The sequence below is a fragment of the Mus caroli genome, chromosome 6, assembly GCF_900094665.2.
Source record: "Mus caroli chromosome 6, CAROLI_EIJ_v1.1, whole genome shotgun sequence".
NCBI lineage: Eukaryota > Metazoa > Chordata > Mammalia > Rodentia > Muridae > Mus > Mus caroli.
In genome coordinates this window covers 26,569,691-26,595,133 of record NC_034575.1, presented here as the reverse complement: position 1 = coordinate 26,595,133, position 25,443 = coordinate 26,569,691, and the positions used below count along the sequence as shown (strand labels likewise).

General features: G+C 43.3%; 1 long non-coding RNA gene across 1 annotated transcript in view; it reads right to left on the bottom strand.

The window, feature by feature from the left end:
- Nucleotides 1–232: 232 nt before the first annotated feature.
- LOC110295584 overlaps nt 233–25,443 on the bottom strand; it is a 77,075-nt gene continuing 51,864 nt past the window's right edge. Inside the window, exon 3 of the long non-coding RNA XR_002378104.1 lies at nt 233–593. This is a non-coding gene — a long non-coding RNA (uncharacterized LOC110295584). The remainder of the gene's footprint in view (nt 594–25,443) is intronic.

Here is a 25,443-nt window from a genome sequence, read left to right as displayed (position 1 = left end):
CGAAACTTAGAAATTTCGTTAGTGATACATTGAATCTGTTGATAATGAATCAATTAAAGGGCAAATGCCACTTGAACAACACTGAAAGGTGATATGTACCTTGAGATGATGGTTTCTATTAGGTATTGAAAGATAACCAGTCACACAGAAGGCCAAAGGATCACAACAGAAACCCAGAGACACACTGAAACAGACCCATAGGGTTACAGGGAGAAAGACATAAAACATTTGGGTTTGGGAATTTCTTTTATCGAGAAAAGTGAACTAGTTTTCATACAAATTACTTCTCTTATTGCTGTAATACCCAACAAAAGCAACTCACAGAAGGAAGGGATTATTTGAGTTCATAACTTGAGTCCATCCACCACTGTAGATAAGGCTTGGTAACAGGAGCTGGAAGGAGCTCTGCACCTGCAGTTAGGAAATAGTAAAGATGAATGCTGGACACAGCTTACTTTCCCCTTTTGATTCGGTCCAACACTCCAGCCTAGGGAATGGTGCCACCACATTCAGGATGAGTTCCTATCTTAGCCCAATCCAAAAATGTCTTCATAGATGTGCCCAGATCCTTGTATTCTATGTGATTCTAGATCCTGTGAAGTAGACAAATGATATTAACCATCACACTCAACTTGAATGCAATGTCCTTCTTGATAAGCATAGAAACATAGCCCGTGTGTTATCTCTCCATCCTCTGACTTCCTGTCTTTAGTCTGCTGGCATTTCACCTCAGGGTAGTCACAATTATGAAACTTCATATGAGATTAAAAAGAAGCAAAAAAAAAATCATAGAGAAATTCTCTCTGTCCACAGAATCAGAACACTGGCTATTGTAGAAGGAATGCTCAGTGCTTTTTTCAATTTTATTTCTCTTCAGAGAATGTCCTTAAAAGGAACCTAATTTTAGAACTGTGAGAATGAAGCAGGTAGTTATACAAGCAATGTGTGTGTTTGTGGTCCCAAGAAAAGAGCTCCTTGGTCAGAGTATGGGATAAACACACATCATTTTTCCATTACTTTTTCTCTTATGATGTCCCAAGAATCATCTTTATCCCTTGAAACTACATGGTAGTTCTGTAAGACATTATGAGTTTCCAAAGAAGAGGAGAGGAGGCCTCTGGGAGATTGTCTTGGTTAGGGTTTTACTGCTGTGAACAGACACCATGACCAATGCAAGACTTATAAAGGACATTTAACTGGGGCTGGCTTACAGGTTCAGAGGTCCAGTCCATTATCATCAAGGCAGGAACATGGCAGCATCTAGGCAGGCAGGGTACAGTAGGAGCTGAGATTTCTACATCTTCATCTGAAGGCTGCTAGCAGAACACTGACTTTCAGGCAGCTATGATGAGGGTCTTAAAGTCCACAATCACAGTGACACACCTACTCCATCAAGGCCACACCTTCAAATAGTGTCACTCCCTAGGCCAAGTATATTCAAACCATGACAGAGACTGATAGTCTTATTGGTCCAAGAGAAGAAAAGAGTGGAAAGAAGATAAATCTTATGCTTTGTGAGCTGCACATGTGAGAGGCAGGTCCAAAGTGGCAGTTGAAGACCTAAGAAGACCTGACATTAAAACAACCAGCTACAAAAACTGAAGTGAAACTTATATTCTGAGTCTGACTGAACTGATCATCACCTACTTTAACAAAAATCAACATTCATGTCATATTTTAGTGGGAGTCATAAGCTCATAATGCAACTTCCAAAGTGTTTGAGAAACAATCCAAAAGTACTCAGCACTCAGAGAATTATAAACACACAGCCAACACTAGATAATGAGCAGGTGCTAAGATCAAAGGGACAGATACTAGACTGAACAGACTAACTTTAAAGCAGTTGTTATAACTGTGCTTTAAGATGTTTGGATGGTTCCTTCTGGATTTAAAAACAAAAATATTTTAAGTCCTAGAAAAGACAAAAGATTATGTAAAAGGAACAAATGTAAATTTCATAACAAAAAAAATTTGCAATGTCTGAAATAAAACACACTTGGACTGGCTCAATAGGATAATGGAGATGGCAGAGGAAAGGATCAGTGAACTTGAAAGCAGATCAATAAAATCACCCAATCTGAGTAACAGATAGATCAAAAGAAAAAAGGGCTTCAAGGACCCATAGGAGAAATCAAAGGTTGCACCATTCATGTCTTTTGAGTCTCAGAAGGAAAGAAAGAGATTGGACAGAACAAAATAATTGCACAGACTATGACTGAATTTTTCCCAGGTTTGATGAAAGACATAATTTTATAACTCAGGGAATTCAGCAAATCTAAAATAGGATAAACTCAAAGAAAGACCCACCTAGATATATAATCAAACAGCCAAAAGATAAAGATATAGACAAACTCTAACTATCACCCAAAGGGGAAGAAATAGCATCAGGGAACCAAACTTCAGAATATGAATTTCTCACTAGAAACATGGAGGCCAGGAGACTGTGAGTGGAATCTTTAAAGTGATGAAACAAAAGAGCTGTTGGCAGAATTGTGTATTCAGAAAAGACACTCGGGGGATTACAGTGAAATGAAGGCATGCTCAGATGAAGGGAAATGAGTAGAATTTCTCATCAGCAGATCTGTTTTAACAGAAGGGCTGCAGGGTGAAGGGCAAGAACAGCATAGAGATACAAAAAACATCAAGAAAAGAGCCTCGGTGACCTAAAAACCAGAGAACATAATGAGCTTATGGGGTTTTTATCTTTGTACGTTCTTTAATTTTGTTAAAATGTAGTATTATATTATTGGATGGAGTTCTCACTACAGGTGGGCATAGCACGTGCCAAGATAGACATAACATGCATAATAGCTATTATGAAATAGGCAAGGAGTTTATGTTGTTTCCACATTTCATTTGATGTGGTAAATTCTTAATTCTAGTTATATTTTTAAAGTTTGTTTGTGTGCATATAAGTCCTAGAGTAGCCACTGAAAACAGTACAAAGAAATATAAATCAAAAGTCAATAAATAAACCAAAGGGGGACAGTAAATAAATATCCAAATAATTCTTTAAAAAGTAGGAAAGAAAACAATGGAAAACAAAAAGAAATGTTGGAGTGCACTGTTTCAATAATGCATTAAATGCAAATGTTATAAATACACAAATTAAATAGCAGAGATGAACAGAATGGCTAGTAAAAACAAGTTCAAACTAACATGATTTCTATTAAGAAACCAGTTTTTAAAACAAATTGCAGGATAGGTCAGAAGTGAAAGCTACACCATGGACGCATTGATGAAAAGACAGTGGGGACTGGTAAGAGGGCTCACTGGGTAAAAGCACTTGCCAGCAAAACGGACAACCTACAACTCACATGGTGAAAGAAGGGAACTAGCTACTGCAAGCTGTCCTCTGACCTCCACATAAGCACATGACACATGTCTGCACACACATACTACACAAGAAAGACAGACAGACAAAGAGGAAGAGAAAGGGAGGGAAGGAGGGAGAGAGGGAGAACATTAAGTTAGTTTGTCTGTTTTTTATTTTAAATGGAACATCACCTTGCATTATGAATGGAGTTTATAATTCTTAAATGAGAGTAGATAATCCCGATGAGTCTAGGGAAATGAGAATGGATGTATGAGAGCCAAGGGATCCCTCAGATGATGACAGAAACAGGATAAAGACTAATTGTCATTGAAGTAGTGAAATGAGGGCTGGGTATAAAAGGTAAGTAGCAGAGAAGGAGACAGTGAGTCCTGATACAGTCATCTTCATCATCGCTGATGCCAAAAGTGGCTGTGTCACTTAGAGCAGAAAGTAGAATGAGGAGCTGACATACAAAGATAATATGAGTTAACCATGTACAACAAAATGCTATGGGGTATAAGCTATGGGCTATTTCCTGGGAAACTCTGCACCTGACTCTCCCTGCACCCAGTGGTCTGCGTGCCAATTGTAGTATTTTATATAGTACATGGCCTGAGACATTAGCAAAATCCTAAGGTTTAGTGCTGGTCAAAAATGAAATCTCTATTAGAAAACATGACTCCATTGCTGCTTCACTGGGACACAGAAAATGACAGTCTAAAACTAAATACAAGATTCCTTTTTTTCTTCCAATTTTTTATTAGATATTTTCTTAATTTACATTTCAAATGCTATCCCAAAAGTCCCTCATACTCCCACACACACACTCCCCTACCCACCCACTTCCACTTCTTGGCCCTAGCGTTCCCCTGTACTGAGGCATATAAAGTTTGCAAAATCAAGGGGCCTCTCTTCCCAATGATGGCTGACTAGGCCATCTTCTGCTACATATGCAGCTAGAAACACAAGCTCTGGGAGTACTGGTTAGTTCATATTATTGTTCCACCTATAGGGTTGCAGATCCCCTTAGCTCCTTGGGTACTTTCTCTAGCTCCTCCATTGGGAGCCCTGTGTTCCATCCAATAGCTGACTGTGAGCATCCACTTCTGTGTTTGCCAGGCATCGGCATAGCCTCACAAGAGGCAGCTATATCAGGGTCCTTTCAGCAAAATCTTGCTGGCGTATGCAATGGTGTCAGCGTTTGGAGGCTGCTTATGGGATGAATCCCCGGGTGTGGCAGTTTCTAGATGGTCTATCCTTTCGTCTCAGCTCCAAACTTTGTCTCTGTAACTCATTCCATGGGTGTTGTGTTCCCAATTCTAAGGAGGGGCAAAGTGTCCACACTTTTTTTGGTCTTCATTCTTCTTAAGTTTCATGTGTTTTGCAAATTGTATATTTTTACGGAACAGAGTCAATGGTTTGAATGAACGTCCAATTTTGTTATGCTTCTGACATAGGAACCACAGGGAGAAAACCTAGCACCATGGACAGCACCCCAAGGCCCTTCGTAAGTCACACAAAACCTTTTGAAAACTGAGTTCTTGGCAAATTCTTTCTCTATACCAAACTCTGGGTTATGCAAGTGACATCACTCAAGGTCCCTGCCCTTGAGGACATCCTGGCCAAGTGTAAAACACAGGTAATTGAGTACAAAGGCCAGCATATGGATAGATATGTAGTGTAAAAATGCTGTTGAACTGTACAAATGCACAATGAGACAATCAGTTTGACCTGACAAAGATTTCATGCAGGATTCACTGAATATGAGAGTAAATGCTATAGGGTAACACTTCACTGAGAGGCCAAGGGAGAAGCTTCCATAGCTCACACTTTCCAAGGGCCACAGGGAAGGCCGCAAAGCAGAGTTAAGAGCCACTAGTATGACATCATATCCAAAAGGAATAAAGGCAAGGGCAGTGGTATGACTCCTATGTTGCTGGACCTCTTTTACTAGCTCCCACAAACCAAGGCAAAGAGTGCAGAAAAAAATCAAAGTGATATGGAAGAAAGACGGTAAGACCGCATTTAGATAGTTAGCATCTAAGGTACTCTGATGGGTTGACCCCCTCTGACAGCCTGATGAGATATAAAATCACTTTGAACACAAGTATGCCCGTGGGAGGTTATCATCTTGATTATGCTTCTTGAGATGGGAAGACTTCACTGCAAGGTGGCACCATGCCCTGGATGGGACTTTGGACCTTACTATAAACAAGGAGAAAGTGGGCTGAGCACAAGCATTCAGTGTGCTGTTTTAAGTTCCTGGTGTCTTGATTTTCCCACCGATGATGGACTGTTCCCTCAAACTGTGAACCAAAATAGTCTTTCTCTCTTAAATTCCTTTTGTTAGAGTATAGTATTTTACGATGTCAACAGGAAAAGTAATTAAGGCAGGCAACTATACAACACAGTGGTTACAAGTGCCACAAGCAATCAGAAGGGTGGTCTTAGATTCAAGGTGGGCATGAGAAAAGACAGAGGAGAAGCCGTACTCTCACCTGAGGAGGCTGTCTTAAGTGAGAAAGAGGAAATCTCAGAGGCAAAGAGCCTCTGAGGGTTACTTGGGAACATGCATGGTCTGTGGTATCAGTCAGTGTGCCAGCACTCAGTCAAAATGGTCAGAGAGTTGGGACAGAGAGGCCCAAGGCTTTCAGAGCATTTGGACTATAAAACCTGCTCATTGGTGCCCATAAAGACAGAAGATGCAAAAATCTCAACCCTCCAGCACTGGAGGATTTTGTGAACATAAATTGACTCTCTCACAAAGCAAGAATGGTCAATACTGACGAGTAGGGGTGATCCTGGGAGACACAACCCCAGAGAACCCCAACTGTCTACATTTGAGTACAAGACACAGGAGACTTCTTAAACACGGGAGAAATGTCTCCTTCAATTTAGGATCAATACAAACTTTCCCCTATGGACCAAATTTCAGTATATTTTTATTTAAAAGGAAGAAAACTCAGCCCTGTAAGCTATGATCCACCTTGGCAGAAGCTCTGGGCTTTCAGAAGCATGGACAACAAACCCAAGCCTCCTATGTGTTGAGGTTTGCTCATTCTAGCCTAGGTGAGGTTATTTAGTAACATCACTGACAATCCTTAACGGCCTCTAAAGGGGTACGTGAACTGAAGTGTTTCTATCAAACCATCTGCTCTTTGGAATCAGGCGAACCCTGCTTAAAGTCTTTAGGAAGCGATTTTTCTAGCATCTCTTAGGACCTCTTTTCCAAAAAGCTCAATCAAGAGGATCCTGAAATGGAAACAGGAAGAACAATGAGCATGAAATCCTCATTAGAAGTCAATCCTTATCAATAGCAAGAAACTCCTCCCATGTCCATCACTAATGATGGGTGTAGCCAGACTTTGACTACTTGGTGGGTTCTTTCTTCCACCTTTCTCTGGGCTTTTTCCTGCCATTTCAACTCCTAACACTCAATATGGGAGGAAAAAAAGGATCGAGGGGAAAGAAGGTAATGTTATCTTTAGACTACTTCCTGTTGACTAGAGTTCCTTGGGCAAGTTTGATCTTCACCATCAGGATAACTAATTTCTTATTTCTTCTTTATTCACGACTACTTAACAAACAGCAACCAAACAACAACCAACAACAACCCTGCCTCTCAGGGCCCTAGCATTTATACACCTTCTCAAAAGTTCCCAGAATTCCAAATGTCACACAATCGCAAAAGCTGTCTGCAGCTGGCAAAATCACACCCCTTCCAGAGGCAAATCATAGTCAGCTGCTGTGGACAATCTGCAGCAGCCCTACAACCCACACCTGGGATTAAAGCACAAACATATTCTTACCACATTTCAGTGTTTTTCAAAGAAATCAAAAGTCCAAAATTGTCCCTACAGACGGGCCTTTCAGAAATCCCATCTACTGACATGAGACAGAACAGACATGTATGCTGGGCATATGAAGACAAATATGCATAATAATATAGCCTCACCTACTGCATACTGGAAGGTGTGCTCCCAAGGAGTAATGCATAGAGATGATTCATTCACTTTTTTTTTAAAAAGTGCCTATGGCAGACGACTGGCCAGGCAGGCGCTGACATGGATGTGCTGTAGGCTTAAAATTTTATTTGCAAATCATGATATAATGGAAATGGACATCATACTTTGCATTTATATAGCAACCATTTCTCCAAGGACCTCAAAGGATTCTGTAGCCATTACCTGACTCATCCTTGTTACCGGCTTGTAAGATGAAGGAGAGGCCAGGATTACTCATCCCATCTCATTATAGAGGAAGTAGGTGCCCCAAGGGGATTTACAGATGGGCCAAGGACATAGAATGAATCATTTGTTTGCTCTAAACTATGGGCAGACTGAAATTTAGTCACAAATTGTTCTTAGACTTACCAATTCTGACCCATAGGCTTCTGAGATGGCAATGATTCCGGTGGTTAAATGCACAGTGCAGAGGGGAAACACTGACTTGACAAGCAGAGGGAGCAATGCCCAGAAGTTCATATGTCCTTCCCTGGGCTACTGCTGCTGGCATTCTTCCACACAAGCAAGCATAGCACTCTCACAGCAGAGAGGTGGAAATGCCCCTCCTAGTTTTGTACTGGACACAGCTCTATGTTAATAACAACCTCAAATGACTGTCCATAATGCACATTTCACATACATTGAGTCCATCTTACAATGGCTATGTCAACTTTACTTCCTTGTAGAAGTAAGAGAGAGGCTCAGAGAGACCTGGAGACTTATCTATGGTCATGTGCCTGACATGTGTAAGCTCAGGACTGAGTGTGCTTGACTAATTTAAATACATTTATTTCTTCCATGCTTCCCATTAGAAATTCATATCCACACTGTAAGGGCCCCAGTGACAGAGCGACTCACCAAAACTATATCAAGTAAGTCGTAAGTATGTTCCCTGGATTCAGTCACTCACTATGCAGATAGGCCTGAAAACACTATATTGTATGGGATAGTACACATGATTTATCTATTAAGATAAACACTGAGAAGCTGGAGCCAACTGGATCCCCCACCACCCACTTACAGTCTTCCTTTGCCAGAAGGGTCCACATGGCACAGACCCACCATCTGTCCAATGTCATCACCAGGTTGCTTTAGCCCTCCTGGTACTAGAGTCCACCTGAAGGAGACTCTGGCATGAGTTGGTGGCAGAACCCCACCAGCAGGGGTGGGCAAGAGTGTAACCTGGAAGTGGATTGCTTGACCCAACACCACCAGTTAGCATCTGAGATCCCATGATCCACCATCACTGGGCAGAAAGGGCAGAGAGCTCTCTCACAGCAGTAACACCTTCATGGAGATGGAAACTGATGCTCAGGCCTCCCGGGAGTTAGCAGAGAACAATGAAAGTGCATAAGCAGCAAGGACACATTCTCTGGAGTTTTTTTTTCCCAGTTTGGCATTTGGTCACCACCAGCTGGTACCACATTTAGCAGGGAATGGAAACTGGGGTAGGAAAGCAAGGGCCACATCTACATCTACTGGGGACTTCTTTCATTTTGCATGCTTTAGATGGGCATGTCACTTATTGCCACAGCTCTGAGATGCAGGTATTAAGAACTCCCTCTTCTCCCTCCCCACCACCACCCCAGTCTCCCACTACAGAAGGCAAAGCCCAGGATGTAAAAAGCAAAGCTAGTGTGGAGGTGGGAGGGGATGCTGTGCACCAGCACTATGTCTCCTGGGGCTGGGACTGAGCTATAGCTTCAGCCATGGACACAAACACACCTATGTGCACTTTCACAGGGGCCCCAGATATAATCCACAATGCAACCTTAAAGCTCCTGGGAGTTATGCAAAATTATGGAAAAGAAAAGATGTAGCATAAATCATACTGACATTTTACTTAAGTCAATACACCCAATTGATTATCATTTCAACATATAATCAATATAAAAATAGATATTTCACATCTTTTTTTTTCTTTATGCTTTTCATTATGGGTCTTTGGAAACTGACTGTACTTTCTATTTATGATACTTCTTCACTTAGACAAGTTGCAGCTGAAGTGTTCAGGAGTCACAGAAGGTGTGTAGCCATAGCGAATAGGCAGTGTGGATCAAGATGAATGTATGAAGCTTGGGGGATGAGTCTGGAGACAACCACCTACCAGGATGACAGCACAGTGGTTAGACAGCAGAACCATGCCCTCTTGGTTGTGTGTCCATCTGCAGAGTCTGCCAGCTGCACATCTATGGCAGGCAGGTTCCTCAGCCTGAGCTGCCTTGAACGATGATGACGATGACGATGATGATGATTGCAAATAAAGATGCTCAAATCTTCACAACAACTATTTTTGCTGCTTGAGGGCACCCAGATGTCTAGCCTCTTTCACCTAGATGCCAAATGGAAGTTGCAGAGATTGAGGGAGGAGACAACCCAATGGGTCAGGTACCTCATCTCCAGGGAGGCTGGCAACAGAGATGGAGTCTCCAGTCCATCTCTGGGCATGTTTCTCATTCTCCCTCTAGTCAGGATCCAGGAACTGGAGTCTGCTGTTTCTTGTGGATGGTGGGTTTCTGAGGGCTTGGTACCTGGGATTCTTCCTCTTCTGGACTCTGAGCAGAAAGATGGCAAGGCTGCTCACCTTGAAAGATGAGAACAAACCAAGGCTGTGCTGAATCCCTGCCAGCTGTTTGTGAGAGTCATGATTGATCACATCGGCAATCTCCTTTCAGGTGCTCCCTGGAGGAAAACTGCTCCCACTGATGTCCTGTTGGATCCTGAAGCCCAGGACCATGCATGAGGAAGTCTCGGAGACCCAACAGTGAGCTATTAAGACAGAAAGCACCACTTTCAGTGCCAAGCTGTTCTAACGCTCAGAAGCCTGGGCTATTGTTGGTGCCAGACAGTGGTGCCTTGTGCTTCTCTAACTGAATTGGACAACTGTCTTCATGTCTCCCAGATATCATACCTGAAACACTTCAACATCTTGATCTGGCTGAGGACTGAGTGCTTGTGTTCTTTTAAATCCATCTGTTGAAATCCCAACAATGATGGAACTATGGTAGGGTAATTACCTTGGTAGGGTGATTGAGACTGTGCCCAGTTGCAAGTGTGGGGCCCTCCTGCATAGGATCAATGCCTTTATCAGTCTTGAGATAGTTTGCTGCTGCTGGCTGCTCTCTGGCAAGTAAGGTTTTAGGAAGTCTTCGGTCTATTCATAAAGACCTCTGCTGTGCAGGCATCCCATAAGGCTTCCGCCATGTTGGCATCCTGGCCTCAACATCAAGTTTTAGAGCTGTGAGACATAAATTTCTGTGACTTAGAAGCCACCTAGCCTCTAAGAGACTGAGTAAGACCTTTACCTCGGGCCCTTACTAAATGCCAAGTCCTTTCTTAATAGCTTTGTGGCTTGTCACAGAGTCTAGAACACATCCCCCATTTTAATATGAGTGGCTAATCATGCACTGATAAAGTGGAGTTCCTTCCCAGAATGCTTTGCCCAGTTAGTGCCATCAGCTCACACCCATCACACCACACCACCCACTCCCAAGTAAGATAGGGAGACAAGGCAAGGTGGGGATTGCTCTTCTTCCTGCAGAGGCCAACCAGCTTCACCTCAATTTGGGTGATTTCCCAGAGGATTCTACTGGCCCCTGAAGACTCTGATCAAGGGTAGTGGACTGTGGAACATGCGACTTAGAAGCCAGCTAGGATCCCTGGTCCCACAGCCTTTAGTTAAGTGCACCTTCATACTGAGAGAAATCACCATCTGCTTAGCTTTCCCCACAGCTCTGTCAATCATTCAGCGAAGACAGTTCTTGCCACCAAGGCCCAGAAATAGGCCCCAGGGGGGCCACTAGAAGTTCTAGCTGCAAATGTGTTTACACAACATAGAACTCTCTTTCTTGCATAACTAACCTGACCAAGCCGCATGGGCCTTGAAGATATATGATCACCCTGTTGCATCCCTCCACCAGGTAGTGTCAGGCGTACAGCACATGCCAGGCTCCCAACTGTTCTTCTCTGCCTACTGGTGCTGAAACCAGGGTTCCCTAGATAGTGCCTGGGATAAGGGCCTCATGAGGAAATGTGAGGTGGGGACAGGAGGGGGCAAGGCAGTAGGCACAGAAAGATCAAGCTTGCACAGAGGTGACCATATCCAAAGGACTCAAAGGACCAGAGTTCCTAAACTGAAAGAAAGTTGATCATCCAGTCCTCCTACCCACTTAGTGAGGGAAGACCCAGAGAAAATAACTAAATAGCATAATAACTAGAAAACATAGAGGTACTGGAAACATGCCACAATCCCAGCATTAGGGAGACCGAGGCAGGAGAATTACAGAGAGTATGAGGTCAGCCTGGATACAGAGTGAGATTCTGTATTAAAAAACAAGAAAGGGATAGACAAAGTTTGGAGCTGTGATGAAAGGATGGACCATCTAGAGACTGCCATATCCAGGGATCCATCCCATAATCAGCTTCCAAACGCTGACACCATTGCATACACTAGCAAGATTTTGCTGAAAGGACCCAGATATAGCTGTCTCTTGTGAGACTATGCCGGGGCCTAGCAAACACAGAAGTGGATGCTTACAGTCAGCTATTGGATGGATCACAGGGCTCCCAATGGAGAAGCTAGAGAAAGTACCCAAGGAGTTAAAGGGATCTGCAACCCTATAGGGGGAACAACATGATGTACTAACCAGTACCCCGGAGCTCTTGTCTCTAGCTGCATATGTATGGAAAGATGGCCTAGTGGGCCATCACTGGAAAGAGAGGCCCATTGGACTTGCAAACTTTATATGCCCCAATACAGGGGAATGCCAGGGCCAAAAGAATGGGAATGGGTGGGTAGGGAAGTGGGGGGGGGGTATGTGGGACTTTTGGGATAGCATTGGAAATATAATTGAGGAAAATACGTAATAAAAAATATTAAAAATTAAAAAAAAATAAGAAAGGGAAAGAGAATAGGGGTAGGAGGAGAAGGAAGGAGGAGAAGGGGGAGGGGAAAAGATGGAAATTAAAGCAGTATATTGTAAGGGCTTTGGATAAGACTAAACTTAGCAGAACACTATCCTTTGCCTGCTCGATAGACTTCTCCATCACCTTTTAGCATCCACGTGTGTCTCATTTTTCTCACCACTGAGATGAAGACAATAAATGTATCCTAAGTGATGATGTGTGGGACCCGCTTGGGAACATGAGCGAATAAAGCAGGTAACACTTAACCTGTGCCTAGGAAGGTGGGGAGAGAAGGGAAGAGGGAGGATCGAGGACTGGTGCAGGAGCAGTGGACAAGAGGAATAACATCGGATGTCTGAGCTCACTGCATCACTGTGAAATTAACTATTGCAAAAGATCAGACAGAGAATATAAGGGGAGCGTAGTCCAGCAACAGAAGAGTGGGTGGTTCTGAGATGGGTCCTAGCAGGGGATGGAAAAAGAGAAGGAGGGAGGGAGAGAAGGATTCTCAAACCCACTCCATGAATGGAGAATCTGAGACCCAGACCAGTCCCTTTGATCCACTAAATAGCCAGAGTCTTCGGCCCCTTAGCCTAGAAGGGAGCAGGCCATTCCCTGAACTGCCTCCATCTCCCTCCACTTCACTGGGTTTTATTGACAACCACTCCTCCTGGATTGCTCTTTGCCTCTGTGGTTTTTCCTCATAACTCATTCACTTGTGGGTGAGATCTTTTCAGCACGGTCAAAAGGCAAAAGAAAGTAACATGAGAGAGAACAGCCAGACCCAAGGAATGTCTCCTCCCATGATAAGCCTCAACACCCAAAGTCAAGGAGCAGCCTAGAGAGGAAGCCAGTTCTCTGTGTTGCATCCTCTGTCCCTGAATTGGGTAGGCCTGCTTTTTCCTCTCCTGCTGGGTAAGTAGAAAGCAGTTCTGAGAATGCCACACAAGAAGGGTGCTCTCTTCTCCTAGCCATGAACATGCATGTGCCCAAAGCCTGATGAACAGTAAATATGACCTTTTACAATGTTACTTGGCAGGTTCATGTATGGCATCTCCCAGCCAGAATGTCTTAGGCCATGGCTGTTTGTGGTTTGATGACGTATTTGTTTGGTCTGGTCTTGATAGCTCCCCCAGAACTTCTGCAACTGGCTCTCACTTTCTCTCACTCTTCAACGCTAACTTTTGCTTGGGTTTTTAATCAGTCTTGCCGGGAAGCAAACATGAATATATTTATGAATCTTGGTCCCAGAGTTGTCATGCACGCTGTATTAGCTTATTACTGTATCTCCAAGATAATTCTTCCTTCTCATCTCCTTACACCTGTGCTTTTGAGTTCGGGGAGATCGCAGCTCAACACAAATTACTTTTAATGTTTGGTTTGCAAAGGGGGCTGCTTTGAGGGTTTCTGTCTTGAACAGGTGTGTCTTCTCCTTGCATCCTTATTGCCTTTGCCTTTGTTCTTCCCTGTCTCCAAAAGAGAAATCTGGTGAATTAGATTTCAACCCCTAGAGGTGGCTTCAGCCCGAGAATATAACTAAACCTAATGAGCAAAGAGAACCGTGTATAGAGGGAAGGGCAAGACACATGCATTGGGGATGTAAGTGGGCCATGAGCCACTGCTCCCTGGAATGGCATGTCACAGAAGTCAGCTACCACTTAACTTACACAGAAGTGCCAGAGTATCAGAGATCTAAATTTTTCTATGACAGAACCTAGAATGGTCCTTGGAATAAAGTGTATTTTGTAGCCATAGAAAATGAAGGGAAAGACAGCAGTGACCCTAAGATCCTCTTTCAGAAGTGTAGGGATGAGAGTGTAGATTAGGGGTGATGCTTAGATTTTAGGATAGAGGCTCTGAGCTTCTGGAAGCCACTCTCAGGGAGCTGTTCTGAGTGCTGAGTGCCCCCACCTCTTTTCCCAGACCTACAATCTCACCACACTGTAAGACCTCACTGTGTTTGTATACTGGCGGCTTTGAATGACACTGGAATGGCTTTGCCTGCAAGAAAGGACAGGAAAAGCTGGCAGCAAAAGCCAAGTTGAGGCAGGAGAACAAGGACTGGAAAGGAAGCCAGTCCGAGAAACACATCATATCCCAAGGAAGGATGACTGAATTTGCCCAAGGTTCATAGTCAACGAGATAGCTGCACTATGAGCTCAGAAGAACAAAGGAAGAGACAGTGCCAGAGTGAATATGGGATCCGGGATGCAGACAGAGGTGATGGAACCAATGGCTGGGGGACCTGAGGGTCCTTCAGTTTCATGCCATTTTGTGGCATATACCAATCATTAATGGGAGGATTTGTTTCCCAGTCACTTGGGAAGCAATGACACACATCCCACCTTTGCCTGTCCTGTCAAGGAGAAAGTCGAATGGAGCTAAGCAGAGTTTTCGTTCCAATGACACAGCTTTCAAGGCCACTCACACAGTGTGACAGTTGCATTCCAGGACCCCAGAGCAGTGAGTCCCACTTCTGAGACAGAGACAGATGTCATCTCTGTAGTGCCATTTGAAGGACAAAAGGGAAGCTGTGTAGCCTTCCTATACCATACCCACTTCCATCCCACCATAGTGCCTGAAATTCCCGTCACCTGCTGCTTAGGCTTTCAGGGCAGACACACTAGGAAAGGACAAATGGTACCCAGTAGTCGGGCAGCTGTTGCAGAACAAAAAACCTGAAAGTCAGAACAAGCTTTCAGACCCCAAATTAATTCTCCCTTCAACCACACACACACACACGCACACACACATACACACACACAGAGAGAGAGAGAGAGAGAGAGAGAGAGAGAGAGAGAGAGAGAGAGCTGATACCTCTCATTTGGCATCCTAAAGGCTCTGTGTCCTTGTTTAGGAAAACATAAACTCTACTAATTTTGTATTTATGACTGGCATGCACAAGGAGCCAACATGGGGACAGGAACACATACTGAGAGAAATGTTTGTCCATTTTACCACTGTCTCTATGAACACTGAAAACTGGTATGGTAGGTAAAGCCTAGGCAAGAGGCAAGAGCCATGGTCTCTGCTAATGAGTTGTTTGACCTTGGCAAAGTCATTTTTCTTTCCTGGCCTTAAACTGGATTCATTCACTTAACAGATAATATTTGGAGCTAAAGAGATGCCTCTGTGGATAAAATACAAGTCATCTCTGTAAGAGGGGGACTGACTGCAGTTTGGATCCTCAGCGTCTACACTCAAAGCCAGGTGGGCATGATGACTTGCCTGTCATCTCAGGGCTTTAAAGGAGGACAGTGGATATCCAAGGCCAACTTGTTAGCTAGACTAGCCTAAAAGGTGATCTCCAAGTTCAACAAGAGACCCTGCCTCAATAAAATACAGTGGAGAGTACTCTAGAAGATACCCAGTATGAAAATTTCTGAATACACCCACATAAGCAAATGTATGCACCCACACACATACACTCATGCAACACACACACAATTGAGTTTCCAATATGTGCAGTGTCCATCTGTTTCTGTGATAAATAAATCAATAACTATGTGAATGAACTAGTGGTAAGCAATAGGTAGATACAGTATGACCTTATGGTGGAGAGGTCCTGGGTGGCTACTTTAAATGAAGTCCTCAGACAGACCTATAAGAAAAGGTGAATTTTATACTGAAGCCTTCAGTAAAAAGAGACCAGCCATGAAGAATATCAAAAGGAAATTCTGGACAGCTAGAAGGGCAGCAAGCGCAAAGGCTACCTCCGAAGGAAGGGTGGGTGACTTATGAGTCCTTTCTAGGTCCCTCAGGATTCTCTGTAGTCTCTGTGGTCAGGACATGACTTTTGTGTAGGACACAGGGATAAGCCAGGTGAGAAGTCTCTCATGGGCTGATTACCATCCCTCAAAGGTGGAGGGGACCAACGTACTTAGACTACTCCTGCTGAGGTCCAGCTGAGCAAGGGAAAACTCAGAGCCAAGACTGAAGAGAGAAGTGCAGCTAAGAGAGAAAAGAAACAACCATGGTAGGGACCAGGGCTGGCTTCCTTTTGAAGAACATGGCAGGTGTCCATCACAACACCCAAAGCAGAAGCTGCCTGGATAGCTGGGTGCTTTTGAACCTTCTTCATTGGAACTGAAAAGAGGTAAAACCAAGTCATTGAGTCAGGAAGAGGCTCCCCAGATGAACATCGATGTAAGGGTCTGGGCTAGGAAGACTGATGCAATCGATATTTATTAACTTGATCAGTCACTTATTTAATAAACATCTAGTGAGGAGTCAGTCAGTCTTCTGGGCCTGTTCTCCTTGATGGAACTTCATCACACAAAGCAGACAAAGGTCCCTAGATAAATCCTAATTTTATGGAAAAGGAGATAGGTATGTATCAAAAGCCTGAGGTCTTAAGTCTAAAGCCTAGGCCTTCCATTTAATCTGAACTTGATGTGCCCAGTCTGTGTCTAGGGTATGGCTGTTGCTCACTAAACCCAGGCTGGAGAAGGCCCCAACCCTCAAAGCTCTGCTGTCCTTTCACCATTATGCCACTGAGGAGCTCATAGAGTGAGCCAGGGTGCCCAGGCTCACACTGCTGAGGGTCTAGGCTCCCTCTCTGGGTCATCTCAAAGGGTAGCACTCACTCATTTGCTCCCATAACCTATACTGTTGTGTGTGGAATTGACCCATCAGAACCCTCCCAGACTGCACTGGAGGGAGGCCCTACAGTGAGATGGGCAACAACAGCTCTGTGTTATGTGGGGTAGCTGCTGCTTCCAGCTCCCTGGACAAAGACCAGGACTGGTGGTATCACTGCCTGCTCATAACAACAGTGGAGTCTTCATTGACTTGGGGGTTTCTTTGTCTTGTTTTTATTTTTTGTTTTTATTTGTTTTGTTGTTGTTTTAGCAGAGCTTTCAATCAAACTTATGTGTGTATGTGTGTGCGTGTGTGCACGCATACATGCGCACGCATATGTGAGACACATTCAAGACACACACTCTACAACTAGCTATCTTAGCTTTGTTGTGAGATTTGGAAGGTTGCTTCCAGGTGTGCAGCCAATTATCTGGACCTGACAGGCCTTCTGAAAATATTCTGAACAGCCCATGTTAATTTCAACAAATTCACCTTTACTTAAAGTTAACAAGATTTGGTTTCTGTTACTTAAGGCTGAGAACTATGACCACTGATCTTCTAAGTCCATTGGCTCCTCTTTATCACTACTTAAAATGACAAGAGTGGTCTTTCCTGTCACAGTAGCCACTGGAGGGTAGCAGGCATGGCTCTGTCCTACTCCATGGTCTTGGGCCTCAACATGGGTCACATGACGAGTGTCAGTAAGGTGAGATTCAACAAACATACCAGATTTGTGAGACATGATCTAGGGTTGTGTGGCTTGGCACCTTAAAAGCAATGCCCATGAACAAGCTATTCAAGGGCTGGAGAGATAGATGGCTCAGAGGTTGACAGCACTGACTGCTCTTCCAGAGGCCCTGAGTTCAATTCCCAGCAACCACATGGTGGCTCACAACCATCTATAATGAGATCTGGCTAAATCTTCTAGCATTCAGGCAGAAGGCAGAAAAATGTGTACATAATAAATAACTCTAAAGAGGAGGAGGAAGAGGAGGAGGAAGAGGAAGAGGAAGGAGAGGGAGAGGGAAAGGAAGGAGGAGGAGACGGAGGAGGAGGGGGAGGAGGAAGAGGAGGAGGAGGAGAGGAAGAAGAAGAAGAAGAAGAAGAAGAAGAAGAAGAAGAAGAAGAAGAAGAAGAAGAAGAAGAAGAAGAAGAAGAAGAAGAAGAAGAAGAAGANGAAGAAGAAGAAGAAGAAGAAGAAGAAGAAGAAGAAGAAGAAGAAGAAGAAGAAGAAGAAGAAGAAGAAGAAGAAGAAGAAGAAGAAGAAGAAGATCAAAGTGTCTAAGGGCAAGCAAGCTTTCAAGTTCATTGAAAAGAGGCTGTGGCCACACCTCAGGCCAAGGGGGAGCAGAGAGAACTGCACAATTACTGGAGGCCTTGAGGAAAGCAGCTTATTGATTTTACCCTGATTGTCCCTCTCTCAATGAATCTTTATACTGGAAACAAATAGATGCACTTTGCGTGCATCTTGAGTGCCCTAAATTTTCTCAAGATTTTTAAATATTTTAAGCAAGGTGAAGATGGAAATATAATGTACCGCAATTTGTAGATGCGTCAACATGTGGGTTTCTCAGGAACCTGATAGTGTGTGCCAGGCATAGTGGGACTGAAGGAGACAGAGAAAACAAAAAGCTTTAACACTAATTAAATATGATCAACAAGTTTACTTAGAGGCATTAGGGTGCATAGAAAGAAGAAAATAGAATAAGGAACTCTGTCTCATCCCAGACAGCAGGAGGCAAAACGGAACTACTGACTTCTCTACACCTTCTTTCCCCTTCTTGTTTTCTGGAAAGGCACGGACAGTGAGTTCTGTTTGCTAAAGATAAAATTGTCTTAACTAGAAGCCTGCACATTTCAGTGTGTCTAAACCTCAGCTCTAAGGAAAATGTCCTTTAGGATGAAGGAGAGAAGAACATCTTGGGGTGGTTTATGGTCACATACTCACGATTATGACAATGACTATGTATCTATAAGCTACAAAATATTGGTGATTGGGACTGGGTTCTTAAGCAATAGCTAGAGGCTATGTCTTTGTGCTAATTAAAGAGCTTTTCCTTTTATCTCTTGTTGAAGAAAGGTAAGCCCCCCCTAACAGTACAAGCATGTAATGCCTCCTGCTTGGGAATCAAAGGCAAGAGGACCTAGAGTTCAAAGTCAATCTTGAGTGCATAGCGAGTTTAAGGGAAGCAAGAGCTATATGAGACACTGTCTCAAAACACACACATACACACATGCACACACATACATAGACACATACATGCACATGCACACTCACATACATGGATACACACATGCATGCACACCACATGTGCACTCACACACACAGTCATCACACATACTTTATACACATATACACACATAGCACACACATGGACACACATATTACACACACACATACACAAAAACACACATCTCATGCTCTACACATACATGCACACTCACACACATCCACAGACACAAAACATTTAGACCTACAAATACACACATTGACGCATACATCACCTACACAACACACATACTCACATACCACACACACAGACACAAACATTCATTCACATACACCACAGACACACACTCAAATACACACATAAACCACACATCTCTCTCTCTCACACACACACAAATACACACACACCACATACACCACACACTCTCACTTATATACACCACACAGACAGACATACACATACATATATACCATATGCACACTCTCAAAAACACCACATACACCACACAAACACACACACACACACACACACACACTATAAGATAGAAAAGAAGAAAGACATAAACCCACATAAATCCAATCGTCTGAGTGCCCATCTCAGGAATCTAAAGTAAAGAGAACAGCATAAACCTAAAGAAGCTAATCAAAGAAATAGTTTAATCAGAGCAGGAGCAGGAATCAATGAAATGGAAACAGGAAATCAATACAAGAAGTTAAAAATCAAAAGCTGAGTCTTTAAAACAAAATATTAGGTTGCTGGAAAGGAGGCTCAGTGTCTAGGATCACTGGCTGCTCTTACAGTGGACCCAGGTTTGATTCCCAGCACCCAAGGCAGGGTCAGGGGAGAGCACCCTTCATGCGTGTGGTGCACAGATACACATGCAGGCAAAACACCTGCACTCAAAAATAAGATAAAATCATTTTTAAGACAAGGTGCTAGTCAGGTTACAAATTATCGACATGCAAATGGGACAAAAGCTGAATCAACTGGTCTCAGGGGTGTGAAAATGGAATGATGGAAGATTGCAAATAGCCATGTGCCTGCATGTCAGTTACCTTACATGAAATGAACTAATTCTTTGACAGATACAAACTATCAAAATGTACACACAGAGAAAGGACAGATGAACAGAAAGAAGTTGAACTAATAATTAACAGCCTTCGAAAACAGTCCGAATGGTTTCATGAGAGTCCTACAAAACAGTGAAGGAAGAGATGATACCAAGTCTCTGTTTCTTGTAGTAAGCAGAAGCAGACTGAACACCTCAGGATACTCTGTGAGCTCCTCACTACCCAGACACCAGAACCAGATAGAAATATTACCAAAAAACAAAACTAAAGATCATCTGACTCATGAACACAGATGCAAAAATATCACAAATGCAATTCACTTGCACAGAAAAAGAATTTACATTTGGAGCTGATGGACTTGTTTCACTGATTCAAAACTCAAATGTCCCTGGGTGTGATATCTTCCATTGCAGCACTCAGGAGAAAGAAGTCGGTAGATCTTTACGTTCCAGGCCATCCTGGTCTACAGAGTAAGATCCAAGACAATCAGGGCAGTTGCAAGGCATTTGATCAAATTGCGAATCCCTAGATTGTGAACTGGAAAGACCTGTTTCTTGTGGTGGTGTGGTTTTGCCCTAGCACATATCTTTAATCTAAGATCCTCCACTCCAGCTGTTAGGGGACCCACATGAAGATCGAACTACATATCTGCTAAATATGGGCAGGGGGCCTAAGTTCAGACCATGTAAGCTCTTTGGTGGGTGGTTCAGTCTCTGGGAGCCCCTAAGGATCCAGGTTAGTTGACTCTGTTGATCTTCTTGTGGAGTTTTTATCCCCTCCAAGTCCTTCAATCCCTTCCCACAACTCGTCCACGAGCCTCCCTCAGCTTCATGTAATGGAGTTGTGGGTCTCTGCATCTGTTTTTGGTCAGCTTCTGGGTGGAGCATCTCAGAGGACAGTTATGCTAGGCTTCTGTCTGCAAGCATAACAGTATCATTTAAAGTGTCAAGGATTGGTTCTCAACCATGGGATGGGCCTCAAGTTGGGCAAGTCATTGGTTGGCCATTCTCTCAGTCTCTGCTCCATCTTTACCTCTGCATTTCTTGTAGGCAGGACAAATTGTAGATCAAAGGTTTTGTGGCTGGGTTGGCATAGCACACAACTTTAACTCAAGAGCTTTCTGTAAACAAGATCTAAACAAAGTCAACAATAGGTTAAGAGGTTGAGCAAGCAACCAGTTGGTTGAACATTAAAAAAAAAACAAAGTAAGAAAAGCAGAAGGAAAGAGAAGAAACCCTTCCCTTCTGAGATGTCAGTGGAGTACGGAGGTCAGCCGGGTGCTTCTCTGCCTCTCTGAGCAGTCTTTTACCACAGTGTCTGGCTCCTGAGTCTTCATTTGGTAAATGAAATGTTTGGGATTTTGTTTTAAAAACAAGAACACAGGCTACCCTTAGAAATTTTGTCTTGAAAAAACACAAAACAAAAAACTTACAAGTCAGTGCACGTAATCCATGATATCAACAGACTAACAAAAAAATGCATGTTCATATCAACGGATACAAAAACATCTGATAACATTCCTCACCCACTCATGGATTAGAAAACAAAACATAAAACTAAAATGGAAGGGACAGTTTGGTATGGAAAGCCCACACTCCAAAGCTGGCATTGAACTTAATGATGAGACGCTAGCCGATGCCCCACAAAGACCAGGAACATGAAAGGAGTTCTCTCATCATTCTACACAGTCCGGGTATAAAACAAGTTCAAAACTGGCCTGGGCTACATAATATTATAGTTCAAAACCCAGAAGCACACAACAGTGAGCGTGTATGTTTGAACAGAAGAAAGGTTTCAAATCAATCCTCTGGAAAAGTTTACGGAATAAGATAAGGATGCAAAACTTAAATCAGTGGAGAAAAATAACAAAGTTGCCTCTTGTTTTTAAAGATGCTATGATTGTATTGAAAATCTTAAGAAGTTGACATCCTCTGATACAGGAGTTGTGGGAATGTCTAAGCAGGTAAGGGGGCTTGCTGCCAAGCCTTGAAGACCTGAGTTCTATTTCTGGAACCCACATCTTAGAAGCAGAAAACTCTCACAAGTTGTCCCCATACCTCCACATGTGCACCATGGCATAGGTACACACATAAATTAATTAATTACCTATTAATTAAAAATTAACTTACTCCAAAAAATCCCCTTAGAATTAACAAACAACTACAAGGTGGTCTGGCACAGGTTTACCATACAAAAGTAATTGTTTTCAGATATACCCCACAATGAGCAATTAGAATACAAAACTTAGGACATGATATTATCCACATGCATTTCAACTAAATACTTAGGTTAGAGACAGCAAAATATATACAGACCATAAGAGGAAACTATGCAATTCTGATGAGAAAAATCAAAGACATGAATAGAGGCATATCATATTTTCATGGGAATCTTAAACTCTGATGATTAAAAATGGTAGTTCCATCTTGCTCAGACTTCATACCCACACCCTTCTGAATAGTCCAGTGGGCAAAACACATTTGAATATCACCAGTCACCACAAAAGAAAACATGTAGAAAAGCTTTTTAAGGAGATGCATGGAAGAGCTATGTGGTTCCAGCTCGCTTTTCATTAATAGCCAGTCATCCAGCCACGCCCACCTTAAGGAATGGGAATGTAATTACATCATGTGCCCACAGAAAGAAAATAAAGTCTAAAGCCCAGTCATTAGCCCTAATGACTGCTACTTCCTGTGCCTGGGCCAAAATTGCCACCAGGAGATGCATGCGCAATAACACAGAGAGGAAACCATGCTGGCTATGAAGAAACATGGCAGCTGCTCAGAGACAACGCAGTGAGTCCAGCAAGCCTAGCAACTGACAAGACTATGCCTCAACCAAGTCCCACCCGCATAATTGCTTCCCTACTCTGAAATCCCTTCTGAAAACCTTAGCTCTTTGCTAAATTCTCCCTTGGCTTCAGACTCTTGATATCAATTTACAAGAGGGAACACGTCCAAAGAGCAACAGAAGGAAGGAAGGCTGAGAAAAGTGTTTTCAAAAAGGCTTTGTAGGTAAGATCAAGGACCTCCGTACCAGCTTTCCCTCCACTGAGCTCTGCTCAGTGGGATGCTTGACCGGCCTCTTCACCCGCAGTCACAAAAGCAGATGGTGTGCTACAAAAGGACATGGGAGTTGTAGAGAATTATAAAGTCTCCTTCTGTTGATGATGGCCCAGAATGCCTTAAGTGTTCTGAAGCTGAGATGAATGGAAGAAACCGTGTTACTGAGGACTACTTGATTTGCATGTGACAAAAAAAATTAGCTCAAAACAACTTAAGCATAGTGAAAATGAGCTGTTCTGTAGATCCAAGAAGCCCAAAAGATGGGCTGACTGGATGGGTTTACTGAGATAAATCCATACCAGAGACTTCCAGGAAGAGACAGACAGAAACACTGAGGCAGAAAATACCTTGGATATTTTCTGGATATTTGGAAAGTACCCAAGGATACTATGGATGGGCATGGATTAGATCATGTGACCATCCTTGAGCCAATCTCTTACCATCACCGTGGTTACTGGATTAACATAGAATTAGTTTCTTTTGTTATTATTATTTTAGGGGTTTGATTATTGCAGAGTTGAGTACCAAATCCTCAGCGTGGTATACACGACCATTACTGAGCCCTCAAAATAGGTTTTCTAGAAAGGACATTGCTGTTTCCAAAGTGAGGAAGAGATGGATAAAGCTACCAGAGCCTGCCATGCCAGGGGCAAACTGTGGTGGCCGTCTTTCAAGGCTGATGAAGACAGAAATCGGACTCTCAAGCAGTAGCTCTGTCACCATCCTCCAGAAACATGGGACCTGCCTAAAGACACCTCTCTCCCAATCTCACTTTCTTTCATTGAAAAGCTCCTTTGTAGTGTGCTGCTAACCTCACATCCCCCAGGAGAACTAGAATATCTTGGGGGAAATACTGGTCTTTGCGTCCATCACATGGCCCAGAAGCAGCCATTTGGCTAATATTGTATGCCCGCCTGGATCTATGAATCCATGGCTAGATGGAATAAGGAACTTCTAAGAAAATAGAAATACAATATCTAGATTTGGGGGGGTCTTCTTTTTTTTTACTTTGTCTAGGATAAATAAGAATGTCTGTTAGTAAAAGAGAACAGATTTACAATAAAAGCAAGAACAAGAATAAATTAACAGTGTGTGACTTAAAAAAAAAAAAACAGTGTGTGACTTAAGCCAGAGAGTGATCAGGCTATGCCAGGTGAAGAAGTAAACAAAGCCAGGTTCCTGCTGTCAGGAGGGGCGCCTGGACATGGCTTTTGCTTCTTCTCTGCACTCAAAATCTTAATCCTGGCCAGCTATGTGAGCCACAGACAGATAAGACACATGGTAGATGCAGAGAGCAGCTTGGGTTGCAGAAGGGCCTGTGGGGCTTTGATGAAAGCAAAGGAACAACCCCCAGGGCTTTAATTCCTGTGCGGGTCTAGAGAAGTCCATGACTCCCTGCTTCCTTAGCCACTGGTACCCCACCCATCTCACCAGTCCTCCATCTGGGAATGTGGGATTTCTCCATTTGCCCAGAGTCAAAGTCCCTCCCACCCTTCCTCCTCAACATATGCGGGCGACACATTAGCATGGTAATGTCTCGTGCCATTAGTGAGTAACGTGCTGAATAATTAGGCTATGAAAATCTAACGGCAGGGATTTTTGTTTTATTAGCAATTTTCCGTCCTATTGTGTTAATTTCGGCTCATGTCAGCCAGCTTTCTAAGTAAACAATGATCACAGGCAGACATCATTTCCCAACGCATTGTGCTGCCAGGGTGACTTAACAGACCAGAAAATGGCTTAAGTTGTCTTTTGTCTTCCAGTCTCTGCCTTCTGATAATGTCACCGTATATCTCATCTTTGGTTTCTTGTGACCGTGGGGTATTCATTTCCTTTTTGTGTCTCTGGCTCCCTCTCGGTCAACCCATCCATCTTGCCTATTCCTATTTCCTTCTTCCATCCTCGCTCGCTGTCATCTCTTCTTCAGGACCTCTGCATGACAAGCTGCAATGGCATTCCCCTGTCAAAGCTTACTCCTTTCCAATAATTTTCTCAGTCATTCTTGTATCCCCTGGTCCTGCTCCCCCCACCCCCCATCCATACATTGTATTTAATTTCTTTGTTTTTCCTTCCCAATTCTTTTGCTTTTTCTTCCTAATGGGTTATCTTACAGTCATTCCACGTATCCTCCCCAGTCCTTCCACGTTTCATTCTTCCTAGCTCTTGGAATGATCTCTCAACACTCACTTCACATATCACACACACAGTGCAGAGACAGGCACAGACACAGAGACCCAGTTAGAGACAGGGAAACCAGCCGACATGGGGAAA